Source organism: Orcinus orca, chromosome 1, assembly GCF_937001465.1.
Source record: "Orcinus orca chromosome 1, mOrcOrc1.1, whole genome shotgun sequence".
Classification (NCBI taxonomy): domain Eukaryota; kingdom Metazoa; phylum Chordata; class Mammalia; order Artiodactyla; family Delphinidae; genus Orcinus; species Orcinus orca.
This window is the reverse complement of record NC_064559.1, coordinates 87,858,233-87,875,174: the sequence shown is the minus strand read 5'-3', so window position 1 is coordinate 87,875,174 and position 16,942 is coordinate 87,858,233.

The window sequence follows — 16,942 nt, the reverse complement described above, 5'->3', positions numbered from 1 at the left end:
TGAAAATCCACTAAATCCCATTATAAAAATACATTTCTTAAACAAAACACAATGACAGTGAAATAGAGAGCAATTCTTAGATAATTCATTCAGGGCTTGTGATGCAAGCTGGATTTTCAACTTCTACACCCAGAGCGGGGTGATACATAAGTCTGGACACTTGGGGCTGATAGGATTGGTGAGGTTCGGTGAGCAAATGCAGACCCTGCGAAGTCATATTGCATGGTACCCATTCCATGGGTGCCAATTCTCCAGGTATAAGGGACTATTTCTTCCACTAAAACATGCATGGGGAACCCAGAGTATGGTCCACCGTATGATCGGGAAAAGTTTTTAAATGTATCTCCGGTACTGGTACTCGGGTTCAACATTCCAGTTTGTTTACTAACACTCTCCCCACTTGGAGAGTCAGTGCCTTTAACCTCCTGTTTGACCCAGTTTGCAATTTCTGTGGAAGATGACGTGTAATAGGGAGAACCAATGAGAGACTAGCTGTAGCTGTCTGGCCCGGCAAATTTAACTCTCATGTCCCACCAGGAAGAGGAATTAACCAAAGGCTCAGTGTGCAGTGTGGGAACAAGATTACGGCCTGAAGTGATCTAGTGGTTTTGCGGCCAGCTCACATGAAAGCGAGTTGAAGAAAGGAGCTCAGGGACACTGTAATTCACAAACCTGCCGACATATAAATGACAGCTATCGTCCAAAATTATATTGAAGTAAGGCTACCAAGAGGACTTGAAAGCGGGGCACAATTGCAGTTAACCGATTTCAGGAGGTAGACTGGAATTGCATTTAAAGCATAAGAAAAGAGGCAGAACGTCGACAATGATGCACTTGGCCAAAAAGGGCGTATGCGTTTTTTCCTGAATATATTCAGGAAAGAACGCATATGCCCTTTTTGGCCAACCAAGCAAGCTTGCAAAGGAAATCTGCACTACAATGAAGTCTCACTTCCCCCCGGTCAAAAGGGCCATCTGAAAAAAGTGTAAAACCCAGAAAGGCAGGACAGGCCATGGAGAACAGGGAGCCTTATATGCTGATGGGCGGGATGTAAATTGCCAACAGCCACTCTGGAGAAGTGTATGGTGTTTCCTGAAACATCCAAAAAACAAAGTAACAGAGCCTAGGGCACTTCCACTTATGGTTCTATGGCTTAGGGAAATTAACATCAAAAAGACACATCCACCCCAATTGTGGGACAGCTGTGTTTACAAGAACCTCGTTTACGGTACCATTTCAATATCCCAGAAAGCGAAAAATGGATAAAGAAGTTGTGGTACTTACGTAAAATGCAATATCACTCAGCAATGAAATCTATGTTATGAGGCCCGTAGCAGCATAATGAGTGGATCCAGGTACGATGATTCCAAGTGAAATAAGTCACACAGAAAAAGAAACATCATAAGATATCTCTAATACACAAAATGTAAACTTGGCTACACAGGAACTGAATTACAAAACAGAACAGTGTCTCAAACTTAGAATACCAACTTATGCTTGCTTAAGGGGAAAGGTGAGTTGGGGAGCTTCATAAAACCAGAGATTGAAATTAGCACAGATACCATTCCATAAGCCAATTATGTAATAGACCAGACCTACTCCTGGCTCAAGGAAAAGGACTCAACACCCCATATTCAACACTTAGGAATATACCTGACTAGTAAGAATCTTAAAACCTATGGATTTATATGTCTCTGTAAGAGAATCATGCATATGTACAGCAGCATAAAAGCAGTAGTGAAAATCAGATAAATCCCATTATAAAAATAAATTCCTTAAAGAAAACACAATGACAGTGAAATAGAGAGCAATTCTTAAATAATTCATTCAGGGCTTGTGATGCAACCTGGATTTACCACATCTACACCCAGAGCTTGGTGACACATAAGTCTGGACACTTGGGGCTGATAGGATTGGTGAGATTCGGTGAGCAAATGCAGACCCTTTGAAGTCATATTGCATGGTACCCATTCCATGGGTCCCAACTCTCCTGGTTTAAGGGATTCTTCCTTCAGCTAAAACATGCATGAGGAACCCAGAGTATGGTCTGCAGTGTGATCGGGAAACGTTTTTAAATGCATCTCAGATTTCTTCCCCTGGTACTCGGGTTCAACATTGCAGACCCTTTACTAACATTCTCCCCACTTGGAGAGTCAGTGTCTTTAACCTCCTGTTTGGCCCAGTTTGCAATTCCTGTGGAAGATGAACTGGAATAGGGAGAACCAATGAGAGACTAGCTGGAGGTGTCCTGACGGGCAAATTGAACTCTCATTTCCCACCAGGAAGAGGAATTAACCAAAGGCTCAGCGTGCCAGGCTGGAAACAGATCAGGGCCTGAAGCAATCCTGCGGGTTCATGGCCAGCTCAAAAGAAAGCGAGTTGAAGAAAGGAGCTCAGGGGCACTGTAATTCACAAACCTGCAGAGTTATAAATGACAGCTATCGTCCAAAAATATATTGAAGTAAGGCTGCCAAGAGGACTTGAAAGCGGGGCAGCATTGCAGGAAACCGATTTCAGGAGGTAGACTGGAATTGCATGTAAAGCATAGGAAAAGAGGCAGAACGTCCACAATGATGCACTTGGCCAAAAAGTGCATATGCGATTTTTCCTGAATATATTCAGGTAAAAACGCATATGCAGTTTTTGGCCAACCAAGCAAGCTTGCAAAGGAAATCAGCACTACAATGAAGTCTCACTGCCCCCCAGTCAAAAGGGCTGTTTGAAAAAAGTGTAAAATCCAGAAAGGCAGGACAGGCCATGGAGAACTGGGAGCCTTGTTATGCTGATGGGCGGGATGTAAATTGCCAACAGCCACTCTGGAGAAGTGTATGGTGTTTCCTGAAACATCCAAAAAACAAAGCAACAGAGCCTAGGGCACTTCCACTTATGGTCCTATAGCTTAGGGAAATTAAAATCAAAAAGACACAGCCACCCCAAAGTTTGGGACGGCTCTGTTTACAAGAACCTCGTTTACGGTACAAGTTCAACATCACAGAAAGCGAAAAATGGATAAAGAAGTTGTGGTACTTACGTACAATGCAATATCACTCAGCAATGAAATCTATGTCATCAGGCCCGTAGAAGCATAATGAGTGGATTCAGGTACGATGATTCTAAGTGAAATAAGTCACACAGAAAAAGAAACATCATAAGGTATCACTACTACACGGAATGTAAACTTGGCTACACAGGAACTGAATTACAAAACAGAACAGGGTCTCAAATGTAGAAAACCAACTTATGCTTGCTTCAGGGGAAAGGTGAGTTGGGGTGCTGCATAAAACCAGAGATTGAAATGAGCACAGATACCGTTCCATAAGCCAAATATGTAATAGACAAGAGCTACTGCTTGCTGAAGGAAATGGATTCAACACACCATATTAAACGCCTGAGAATATACCTGACTAGTAAGAATCTTAAAACCTATGGATTTATATGTCTCCAAAAGAGAATCAAGTATGTGTATAGCGGCATAAGCGCAGCAGTAATAGGATTGGTGAGGTACAGTGAGGAAATGCAGACCCTTTGAAGTCATATTGCATGGTACCCATTCCATGGGTCTCAACTCTCCAGCTTTAAGACATTCTTCCTTCAGCTAAAACATGCATGTGGAACCCAGAGTATGATCCACCATGTGATCGGGAAACGTGTTCAAATGTGTCTCAGTTTTCGTCCCCTGGTACTCGGGTGCAACATTCCAGACGCTTTACTAACACTCTCCCCACTTGGAGAGTCAGTGCCTTTAACCTCCTGTTTGGCCCAGTTTGCAATTTCTGTGGAAGATGAACAGGAATAGGGAGAACCAATAAGAGACTAGCTGGAGGTGTCTGGAGGGGTATATTTAACTCTCCTTTCCCACCAGGAAGAGGAATTAACCAAAGGCTCAGCATGCCATGCCAGAACCACACTAGGGCCTGAAGCAATCCTGCGGTGTTGCGGCCAGCTCACAAGAAAGCGAGTTGAAGAAAGGAGCTCAGGGGCACTGTAATTCACAATCATGCAGGGCTATAAATGACAGCTATCATCCAAAAATATATTGAAGTAAGGCTGCCAAGAGGACTTGAATGTGGGGCAGAATTGCAGGAAACCGATTTCAGGAGGTAGATTGGAATTGCATGGAAAGCATAGGAAAAGAGGCAGAACGTCCACAATGATGCACTTGGCCAAAAAGAGCGTATGCGTTTTTTCCTGAATATATTCAGAAAAAAATGCATACGCACTTATTGGCCAACCAAGCAAGCTTGCAAAGGAAATCTGCACTACAATGAAATCTCACTGCCCCCCAGTCAAAAGGGCCATCTGAAAAAATTTTAAAATCCAGAAAGGCAGGACAGGCCATGGAGAACAGGGAGCCTTGTTATGCTGATGGGTGGGATGTAAATTGCCAACAGCCACTCTGGAGAAGTCTATGGTGTTTCCTGAAACATCCAAAAAACAAAGCAACAGAGCCTAGGGCACTTCCACTTATGGTCCTATAGCTTAGGGAAATTAAAATCAAAAAGACACAGCACCCCAAAGTTTGGAACGGCTCTGTTTACAACAACCTCGTTTACGGTACAAGTTCTATATCGCAGAAAGCGAAAAATGGATAAAGAAGTTGTGGTACTTACGTACAATGCAATATCACTCAGCAATGAAATCTATGTCATCAGGCCCATAGCAGCATAATGAGTGGATTCAGGTACGATGATTCTAAGTGAAATAAGTCACACAGAAAAAGAAACTTCATAAGATATCACTAATACACGGAATGTAAACTTGGCTACACAGGAACTGAATTACAAAACGGAACAGGGTCTCAAATGTAGAACACCAACTAATGCTTGCTTAAGGGGAAAGGTGAGTTGGGGTGCTGCATAAAACCAGAGATTGAAATTAGCACAAATACCGTTCCATAAGCCAAACATGTAATAGACAAGAGCTACTCCTTGCTCAACGAAGTGGACTCAACACCCCATATTAAACGGCTAAGAATATACCTGACTAGTAAGAATCTTAAAACCTATGGATTTATATGTCTCCGAAAGAGAATCAAGTGTGTGTACAGCAGCATAAACGCAGCAGTGATAGGATTGGTGAGGTTCGGTGAGCAAATGCAGACCCTTTGAAGTCATATTGCATGGTACCTATTCCTTGGGTCTCAACTCTCCAGGTTTAAGGTATTCTTCCTTCAGCTAAAACATGCATGTGGAACCCAGAGTATGATCCACCATGTGATCCGGAAACGTGTTCAAATGTGTCTCAGTTTTCGTCCCCTGGTAATCGGGTGCAACATTCCAGACACTTAACTAACACTCTCCCCACTTGGAGAGTCAGTGCCTTTAACCTGTTTGGCCCAGTTTGCAATTTCTGCGTAAGATGAACAGGAATAGGGAGAACCAATGAGAGACTAGCTGGAGGTGTCTGGACGGGCAAATTTATCTCTCATTTCCGACCAGGAAGAGGAAGTAACCAAAGGCTCAGCGTGCCGTGCCGGAACCACACTAGGGCCTGAAGCAATCCTGCGGTGTTGCAGCCAGCTCACAGCAAAGCGAGTTGAAGAAAGGAGCTCAGGGGCACTGTAATTCACAAACCTGCAGAGTTATAAATGACAGCTATCGTCCAAAAATATATTGAAGTAAGGCTGCCAAGAGGACTTGAAATCGGGGCAGCATTGCAGGAAACCGATTTCAGGAGGTAGACTGGAATTGCATGTAAAGCATAGGAAAAGAGGCAGAACGTCCACAATGATGTACTTGGCCAAAAAGTGCATATGCGATTTTTCCTGAATATATTCAGGTAAAAACGCATACGCAGTTTTTGGCCAACCAAGCAAGCTTGCAAAGGAAATCAGCACTACAATGAAGTCTCACTGCCCCCCAGTCAAAAGGGCCATCTGAAAAAAGTGTAAAATCCAGAAAGGCAGGACAGGCCATGGAGAACTGGGAGCCTTGTTATGCTGATGGGCGGGATGTAAATTGCCAACAGCCACTCTGGAGAAGTGTATGGTGTTTCCTGAAACATCCAAAAAACAAAGCAACAGAGCCTAGGGCACTTCCACTTATGGTCCTATAGCTTAGGGAAATTAAAATCAAAAAGACACAGCCACCCCAAAGTTTGGGACGGCTCTGTTTACAAGAACCTCGTTTACGGTACAAGTTCAACATCACAGAAAGCGAAAAATGGATAAAGAAGTTGTGGTACTTACGTACAATGCAATATCACTCAGCAATGAAATCTATGTCATCAGGCCCGTAGAAGCATAATGAGTGGATTCAGGTACGATGATTCTAAGTGAAATAAGTCACACAGAAAAAGAAACATCATAAGGTATCACTACTACACGGAATGTAAACTTGGCTACACAGGAACTGAATTACAAAACAGAACAGGGTCTCAAATGTAGAAAACCAACTTATGCTTGCTTCAGGGGAAAGGTGAGTTGGGGTGCTGCATAAAACCAGAGATTGAAATGAGCACAGATACCGTTCCATAAGCCAAATATGTAATAGACAAGAGCTACTGCTTGCTGAAGGAAATGGATTCAACACACCATATTAAACGCCTGAGAATATACCTGACTAGTAAGAATCTTAAAACCTATGGATTTATATGTCTCCAAAAGAGAATCAAGTATGTGTATAGCGGCATAAGCGCAGCAGTAATAGGATTGGTGAGGTACATTGAGGAAATGCAGACCCTTTGAAGTCATATTGCATGGTACCCATTCCATGGGTCTCAACTCTCCAGCTTTAAGACATTCTTCCTTCAGCTAAAACATGCATGTGGAACCCAGAGTATGATCCACCATGTGATCGGGAAACGTGTTCAAATGTGTCTCAGTTTTCGTCCCCTGGTACTCGGGTGCAACATTCCAGACGCTTTACTAACACTCTCCCCACTTGGAGAGTCAGTGCCTTTAACCTCCTGTTTGGCCCAGTTTGCAATTTCTGTGGAAGATGAACAGGAATAGGGAGAACCAATAAGAGACTAGCTGGAGGTGTCTGGAGGGGTATATTTAACTCTCCTTTCCCACCAGGAAGAGGAATTAACCAAAGGCTCAGCATGCCATGCCAGAACCACACTAGGGCCTGAAGCAATCCTGCGGTGTTGCGGCCAGCTCACAAGAAAGCGAGTTGAAGAAAGGAGCTCAGGGGCGCTGTAATTCACAATCATGCAGGGCTATAAATGACAGCTATCATCCAAAAATATATTGAAGTAAGGCTGCCAAGAGGACTTGAATGTGGGGCAGAATTGCAGGAAACCGATTTCAGGAGGTAGATTGGAATTGCATGGAAAGCATAGGAAAAGAGGCAGAACGTCCACAATGATGCACTTGGCCAAAAAGAGCGTATGCGTTTTTTCCTGAATATATTCAGAAAAAAATGCATACGCACTTATTGGCCAACCAAGCAAGCTTGCAAAGGAAATCTGCACTACAATGAAATCTCACTGCCCCCCAGTCAAAAGGGCCATCTGAAAAAATTTTAAAATCCAGAAAGGCAGGACAGGCCATGGAGAACAGGGAGCCTTGTTATGCTGATGGGTGGGATGTAAATTGCCAACAGCCACTCTGGAGAAGTCTATGGTGTTTCCTGAAACATCCAAAAAACAAAGCAACAGAGCCTAGGGCACTTCCACTTATGGTCCTATAGCTTAGGGAAATTAAAATCAAAAAGACACAGCCACCCCAAAGTTTGGAACGTCTCTGTTTACAACAACCTCGTTTACGGTACAAGTTCTATATCGCAGAAAGCGAAAAATGGATAAAGAAGTTGTGGTACTTACGTACAATGCAATATCACTCAACAATGAAATCTATGTCATCAGGCCCATAGCAGCATAATGAGTGGATTCAGGTACGATGATTCTAAGTGAAATAAGTCACACAGAAAAAGAAACTTCATAAGATATCACTAATACACGGAATGTAAACTTGGCTACACAGGAACTGAATTACAAAACGGAACAGGGTCTCAAATGTAGAACACCAACTTATGCTTGCTTAAGGGGAAAGGTGAGTTGGGGTGCTGCATAAAACCAGAGATTGAAATTAGCACAAATACCGTTCCATAAGCCAAACATGTAATAGACAAGAGCTACTCCTTTCTCAACGAAGTGGACTCAACACCCCATATTAAACGGCTAAGAATATACCTGACTAGTAAGAATCTTAAAACCTATGGATTTATATGTCTCCGAAAGAGAATCAAGTGTGTGTACAGCAGCATAAACGCAGCAGTGATAGGATTGGTGAGGTTCGGTGAGCAAATGCAGACCCTTTGAAGTCATATTGCATGGTACCTATTCCTTGGGTCTCAACTCTCCAGGTTTAAGGTATTCTTCCTTCAGCTAAAACATGCATGTGGAACCCAGAGTATGATCCACCATGTGATCGGGAAACGTGTTCAAATGTGTCTCAGTTTTCGTCCCCTGGTAATCGGGTGCAACATTCCAGACACTTAACTAACACTCTCCCCACTTGGAGAGTCAGTGCCTTTAACCTGTTTGGCCCAGTTTGCAATTTCTGCGTAAGATGAACAGGAATAGGGAGAACCAATGAGAGACTAGCTGGAGGTGTCTGGACGGGCAAATTTATCTCTCATTTCCGACCAGGAAGAGGAAGTAACCAAAGGCTCAGCGTGCCGTGCCGGAACCACACTAGGGCCTGAAGCAATCCTGCGGTGTTGCAGCCAGCTCACAGCAAAGCGAGTTGAAGAAAGGAGCTCAGGGGCACTGTAATTCACAAACCTGCAGAGTTATAAATGACAGCTATCGTCCAAAAATATATTGAAGTAAGGCTGCCAAGAGGACTTGAAATCGGGGCAGCATTGCAGGAAACCGATTTCAGGAGGTAGACTGGAATTGCATGTAAAGCATAGGAAAAGAGGCAGAACGTCCACAATGATGCACTTGGCCAAAAAGTGCATATGCGATATTTCCTGAATATATTCAGGTAAAAACGCATATGCAGTTTTTGGCCAACCAAGCAAGCTTGCAAAGGAAATCAGCACTACAATGAAGTCTCACTGCCCCCCAGTCAAAAGGGCCATCTGAAAAAAGTGTAAAATCCAGAAAGGCAGGACAGGCCATGGAGAACTGGGAGCCTTGTTATGCTGATGGGCGGGATGTAAATTCCCAACAGCCACTCTGGAGAAGTGTATGGTGTTTCCTGAAACATCCAAAAAACAAAGCAACAGAGCCTAGGGCACTTCCACTTATGGTCCTATAGCTTAGGGAAATTAAAATCAAAAAGACACAGCCACCCCAAAGTTTGGGACGGCTCTGTTTACAAGAACCTCGTTTACGGTACAAGTTCAACATCACAGAAAGCGAAAAATGGATAAAGAAGTTGTGGTACTTACGTACAATGCAATATCACTCAGCAATGAAATCTATGTCATCAGGCCCGTAGAAGCATAATGAGTGGATTCAGGTACGATGATTCTAAGTGAAATAAGTCACACAGAAAAAGAAACATCATAAGGTATCACTACTACACGGAATGTAAACTTGGCTACACAGGAACTGAATTACAAAACAGAACAGGGTCTCAAATGTAGAAAACCAACTTATGCTTGCTTCAGGGGAAAGGTGAGTTGGGGTGCTACATAAAACCAGAGATTGAAATGAGCACAGATACCGTTCCATAAGCCAAATATGTAATAGACAAGAGCTACTGCTTGCTGAAGGAAGTGGATTCAACACACCATATTAAACGCCTGAGAATATACCTGACTAGTAAGAATCTTAAAACCTATGGATTTATATGTCTCCAAAAGAGAATCAAGTATGTGTATAGCGGCATAAGCGCAGCAGTAATAGGATTGGTGAGGTACAGTGAGGAAATGCAGACCCTTTGAAGTCATATTGCATGGTACCCATTCCATGGGTCTCAACTCTCCAGCTTTAAGACATTCTTCCTTCAGCTAAAACATGCATGTGGAACCCAGAGTATGATCCACCATGTGATCGGGAAACGTGTTCAAATGTGTCTCAGTTTTCGTCCCCTGGTACTCGGGTGCAACATTCCAGACGCTTTACTAACACTCTCCCCACTTGGAGAGTCAGTGCCTTTAACCTCCTGTTTGGCCCAGTTTGCAATTTCTGTGGAAGATGAACAGGAATAGGGAGAACCAATAAGAGACTAGCTGGAGGTGTCTGGAGGGGTATATTTAACTCTCCTTTCCCACCAGGAAGAGGAATTAACCAAAGGCTCAGCATGCCATGCCAGAACCACACTAGGGCCTGAAACAATCCTGCGGTGTTGCGGCCAGCTCACAAGAAAGCGAGTTGAAGAAAGGAGCTCAGGGGCGCTGTAATTCACAATCATGCAGGGCTATAAATGACAGCTATCATCCAAAAATATATTGAAGTAAGGCTGCCAAGAGGACTTGAATGTGGGGCAGAATTGCAGGAAACCGATTTCAGGAGGTAGATTGGAATTGCATGGAAAGCATAGGAAAAGAGGCAGAACGTCCACAATGATGCACTTGGCCAAAAAGAGCGTATGCGTTTTTTCCTGAATATATTCAGAAAAAAATGCATACGCACTTATTGGCCAACCAAGCAAGCTTGCAAAGGAAATCTGCACTACAATGAAGTCTCACTGCCCCACAGTCAAAAGGGCCATCTGAAAAAATTTTAAAATCCAGAAAGGCAGGACAGGCCATGGAGAACAGGGAGCCTTGTTATGCTGATGGGTGGGATGTAAATTGCCAACAGCCACTCTGGAGAAGTCTATGGTGTTTCCTGAAACATCCAAAAAACAAAGCAACAGAGCCTAGGGCACTTCCACTTATGGTCCTATAGCTTAGGGAAATTAAAATCAAAAAGACACAGCACCCCAAAGTTTGGAACGTCTCTGTTTACAACAACCTCGTTTACGGTACAAGTTCTATATCGCAGAAAGCGAAAAATGGATAAAGAAGTTGTGGTACTTACGTACAATGCAATATCACTCAGCAATGAAATCTATGTCATCAGGCCCATAGCAGCATAATGAGTGGATTCAGGTACGATGATTCTAAGTGAAATAAGTCACACAGAAAAAGAAACTTCATAAGATATCACTAATACACGGAATGTAAACTTGGCTACACAGGAACTGAATTACAAAACGGAACAGGGTCTCAAATGTAGAACACCAACTTATGCTTGCTTAAGGGGAAAGGTGAGTTAGGGTGCTGCATAAAACCAGAGATTGAAATTAGCACAAATACCGTTCCATAAGCCAAACATGTAATAGACAAGAGCTACTCCTTGCTCAACGAAGTGGACTCAACACCCCATATTAAACGGCTAAGAATATACCTGACTAGTAAGAATCTTAAAACCTATGGATTTATATGTCTCCGAAAGAGAATCAAGTGTGTGTACAGCAGCATAAACGCAGCAGTGATAGGATTGGTGAGGTTCGGTGAGCAAATGCAGACCCTTTGAAGTCATATTGCATGGTACCTATTCCTTGGGTCTCAACTCTCCAGGTTTAAGGTATTCTTCCTTCAGCTAAAACATGCATGTGGAACCCAGAGTATGATCCACCATGTGATCGGGAAACGTGTTCAAATGTGTCTCAGTTTTCGTCCCCTGGTACTCGGGTGCAACATTCCAGACACTTTACTAACACTCTCCCCACTTGGAGAGTCAGTGCCTTTAACCTCCTGTTTGGCCCAGTTTGCAATTTCTGCGGAAAATGAACAGGAATAGGGAGAACCAATGAGAGACTAGCTGGAGGTGTCTGGACGGGCAAATTTATCTCTCATTTCCGACCAGGAAGAGGAATTAACCAAAGGCTCAGCGTGCCGTGCCGGAACCACACTAGGGCCTGAAGCAATCCTGCGATGTTGCAGCCAGCTCACAGCAAAGCGAGTTGAAGAAAGGAGCTCAGGGGCACTGTAATTCACAAACCTGCAGAGGTATAAATGACAGCTATCCTCCAAAAATATATTGAAGTAAGGCTGCCAAGAGGACTTGAAATCGGGGCAGCATTGCAGGAAACCGATTTCAGGAGGTAGACTGGAATTGCATGTAAAGCATAGGAAAAGAGGCAGAACGTCCACAATGATGCACTTGGCCAAAAAGTGCGTATGCGATTTTTCCTGAATATATTCAGGTAAAAACGCATACGCAGTTTTTGGCCAACCAAGCAAGCTTGCAAAGGAAATCAGCACTACAATGAAGTCTCACTGCCCCCCAGTCAAAAGGGCCATCTGAAAAAAGTGTAAAATCCAGAAAGGCAGGACAGGCCATGGAGAACTGGGAGCCTTGTTATGCTGATGGGCGGGATGTAAATTCCCAACAGCCACTCTGGAGAAGTGTATGGTGTTTCCTGAAACATCCAAAAAACAAAGCAACAGAGCCTAGGGCACTTCCACTTATGGTCCTATAGCTTAGGGAAATTAAAATCAAAAAGACACAGCCACCCCAAAGTTTGGGACGGCTCTGTTTACAAGAACCTCGTTTACGGTACAAGTTCAACATCACAGAAAGCGAAAAATGGATAAAGAAGTTGTGGTACTTACGTACAATGCAATATCACTCAGCAATGAAATCTATGTCATCAGGCCCGTAGAAGCATAATGAGTGGATTCAGGTACGATGATTCTAAGTGAAATAAGTCACACAGAAAAAGAAACATCATAAGGTATCACTACTACACGGAATGTAAACTTGGCTACACAGGAACTGAATTACAAAACAGAACAGGGTCTCAAATGTAGAAAACCAACTTATGCTTGCTTCAGGGGAAAGGTGAGTTGGGGTGCTGCATAAAACCAGAGATTGAAATGAGCACAGATACCGTTCCATAAGCCAAATATGTAATAGACAAGAGCTACTGCTTGCTGAAGGAAGTGGATTCAACACACCATATTAAACGCCTGAGAATATACCTGACTAGTAAGAATCTTAAAACCTATGGATTTATATGTCTCCAAAAGAGAATCAAGTATGTGTATAGCGGCATAAGCGCAGCAGTAATAGGATTGGTGAGGTACAGTGAGGAAATGCAGACCCTTTGAAGTCATATTGCATGGTACCCATTCCATGGGTCTCAACTCTCCAGCTTTAAGACATTCTTCCTTCAGCTAAAACATGCATGTGGAACCCAGAGTATGATCCACCATGTGATCGGGAAACGTGTTCAAATGTGTCTCAGTTTTCGTCCCCTGGTACTCGGGTGCAACATTCCAGACGCTTTACTAACACTCTCCCCACTTGGAGAGTCAGTGCCTTTAACCTCCTGTTTGGCCCAGTTTGCAATTTCTGTGGAAGATGAACAGGAAGAGGGAGAACCAATAAGAGACTAGCTGGAGGTGTCTGGAGGGGTATATTTAACTCTCCTTTCCCACCAGGAAGAGGAATTAACCAAAGGCTCAGCATGCCATGCCAGAACCACACTAGGGCCTGAAGCAATCCTGCGGTGTTGCGGCCAGCTCACAAGAAAGCGAGTTGAAGAAAGGAGCTCAGGGGCACTGTAATTCACAATCATGCAGGGCTATAAATGACAGCTATCATCCAAAAATATATTGAAGTAAGGCTGCCAAGAGGACTTGAATGTGGGGCAGAATTGCAGGAAACCGATTTCAGGAGGTAGATTGGAATTGCATGGAAAGCATAGGAAAAGAGGTAGAACGTCCACAATGATGCACTTGGCCAAAAAGAGCGTATGCGTTTTTTCCTGAATATATTCAGAAAAAAATGCATACGCACTTATTGGCCAACCAAGCAAGCTTGCAAAGGAAATCTGCACTACAATGAAATCTCACTGCCCCCCAGTCAAAAGGGCCATCTGAAAAAATTTTAAAATCCAGAAAGGCAGGACAGGCCATGGAGAACAGGGAGCCTTGTTATGCTGATGGGCGGGATGTAAATTGCCAACAGCCACTCTGGAGAAGTCTATGGTGTTTCCTGAAACATCCAAAAAACAAAGCAACAGAGCCTAGGGCACTTCCACTTATGGTCCTATAGCTTAGGGAAATTAAAATCAAAAAGACACAGCCACCCCAAAGTTTGGAACGTCTCTGTTTACAACAACCTCGTTTACGGTACAAGTTCTATATCGCAGAAAGCGAAAAATGGATAAAGAAGTTGTGGTACTTACGTACAATGCAATATCACTCAGCAATGAAATCTATGTCATCAGGCCCATAGCAGCATAATGAGTGGATTCAGGTACGATGATTCTAAGTGAAATAAGTCACACAGAAAAAGAAACTTCATAAGATATCACTAATACACGGAATGTAAACTTGGCTACACAGGAACTGAATTACAAAACGGAACAGGGTCTCAAATGTAGAACACCAACTTATGCTTGCTTAAGGGGAAAGGTGAGTTGGGGTGCTGCATAAAACCAGAGATTGAAATTAGCACAAATACCGTTCCATAAGCCAAACATGTAATAGACAAGAGCTACTCCTTGCTCAACGAAGTGGACTCAACACCCCATATTAAACGGCTAAGAATATACCTGACTAGTAAGAATCTTAAAACCTATGGATTTATATGTCTCCGAAAGAGAATCAAGTGTGTGTACAGCAGCATAAACGCAGCAGTGATAGGATTGGTGAGGTTCGGTGAGCAAATGCAGACCCTGTGAAGTCATATTGCATGGTACCCATTCCATGGGTCCCAACTCTCCTGGTTTAAGGGATTCTTCCTTCAGCTAAAACATGCATGGGGAACCCAGAGTATGGTCCACCGTATGATCGGGAAAAGTTTTTAAATGTATCTCCGGTACTGGTACTCGGGTTCAACATTCCAGTTTGTTTACTAACACTCTCCCCACTTGGAGAGTCAGTGCCTTTAACCTCCTGTTTGACCCAGTTTGCAATTTCTGTGGAAGATGACGTGTAATAGGGAGAACCGATGAGAGACTAGCTGTAGCTGTCTGGCCCGGCAAATTTAACTCTCATGTCCCACCAGGAAGAGGAATTAACCAAAGGCTCAGTGTGCAGTGTGGGAACAAGATTACGGCCTGAAGTGATCTAGTGGTTTTGCGGCCAGCTCACATGAAAGCGAGTTGAAGAAAGGAGCTCAGGGGCACTGTAATTCACAAACCTGCCGACATATAAATGACAGCTATCGTTCAAAATTATATTGAAGTAAGGCTACCAAGACGACTTGAAAGCGGGGCACAATTGCAGTTAACCGATTTCAGGAGGTAGACTGGAATTGCATTTAAAGCATAAGAAAGGAGGCAGAACGTCGACAATGATGCACTTGACCAAAAAGGGCGTATGCGTTTTTTCCTGAATATATTCAGGAAAGAACGCATATGCCCTTTTTGGCCAACCAAGCAAGCTTGCAAAGGAAATCTGCACTACAATGAAGTCTCACTTCCCCCCGGTCAAAAGGGCCATCTGAAAAAAGTATAAAACCCAGAAAGGCAGGACAGGCCATGGAGAACAGGGAGCCTTATATGCTGATGGGCGGGATGTAAATTGCCAACAGCCACTCTGGAGAAGTGTATGGTGTTTCCTGAAACATCGAAAAAACAAAGTAACAGAGCCTAGGGCACTTCCACTTATGGTTCTATGGCTTAGGGAAATTAAAATCAAAAAGACACATCCACCCCAATTGTGGGACAGCTGTGTTTACAAGAACCTCGTTTACGGTACCATTTCAATATCCCAGAAAGCGAAAAATGGATAAAGAAGTTGTGGTACTTACGTAAAATGCAATATCACTCAGCAATGAAAGCTATGTTATGAGGCCCGTAGCAGCATAATGAGTGGATGCAGGTACGATGATTCTAAGTGAAATAAGTCACACAGAAAAAGAAACATCATAAGATATCTCTAATACACGAAATGTAAACTTGGCTACACAGGAACTGAATTACAAAACAGAACAGTGTCTCAAACTTAGAATACCAACTTATGCTTGCTTAAGGGGAAAGGTGAGTTGGGGAGCTTCATAAAACCAGAGATTGAAATTAGCACAGATACCGTTCCATAAGCCAATTATGTAATAGACCAGACCTACTCCTGGCTCAAGGAAAAGGACTCAACACCCCATATTCAACGCCTAGGAATATACCTGACTAGTAAGAATCTTAAAACCTATGGATTTATATGTCTCTGTAAGAGAATCATGCATGTGTACAGAGGCATAAAAGCAGTAGTGAAAATCAGATAAATCCCATTATAAAAATAAATTCCTTAAAGAAAACACAATGACAGTGAAATAGAGAGCAATTCTTAAATAATTCATTCAGGGCTTGTGATGCAACCTGGATTTACCACATCTACACCCAGAGCTTGGTGACACATAAGGCTGGACACTTGGGGCTGATAGGATTGCTGAGATTCGGTGAGCAAATGCAGACCCTTTGAAGTCATATTGCATGGTACCCATTCCATGGGTCCCAACTCTCCTGGTTTAAGGGATTCTTCCTTCAGCTAAAACATGCATGGGGAACCCAGAGTATGGTCTGCAGTGTGATCGGGAAACCTTTTTAAATGCATCTCAGATTTCTTCCCCTGGTACTCGGGTTCAACATTGCAGACCCTTTACTAACATTCTCCCCACTTGGAGAGTCAGTGTCTTTAACCTCCTGTTTGGCCCAGTTTGCAATTCCTGTGGAAGATGAACTGGAATAGGGAGAACCAATGAGAGACTAGCTGGAGGTGTCCTGACGGGCAAATTGAACTCTCATTTCCCACCAGGAAGAGGAATTAACCAAAGGCTCAGCGTGCCAGGCTGGAAACAGATTAGGGCCTGAAGCAATCCTGCGGGTTCGTGGCCAGCTCAAAAAAAGCGAGTTGAAGAAAGGAGCTCAGAGGCACTGTAATTCGCAAACCTGCAGAGTTATAAATGACAGCTATCGTCCAAAAATATATGGAAGTAAGGTTGCCAAGAGGACTTGAAAGCGGGACAGAATTGCAGGAAACCGATTTTAGGAGGTAGACTGGAATTGCATTTAAAGCATAGGAAAAGAGGCAGAACGTCGACAGTG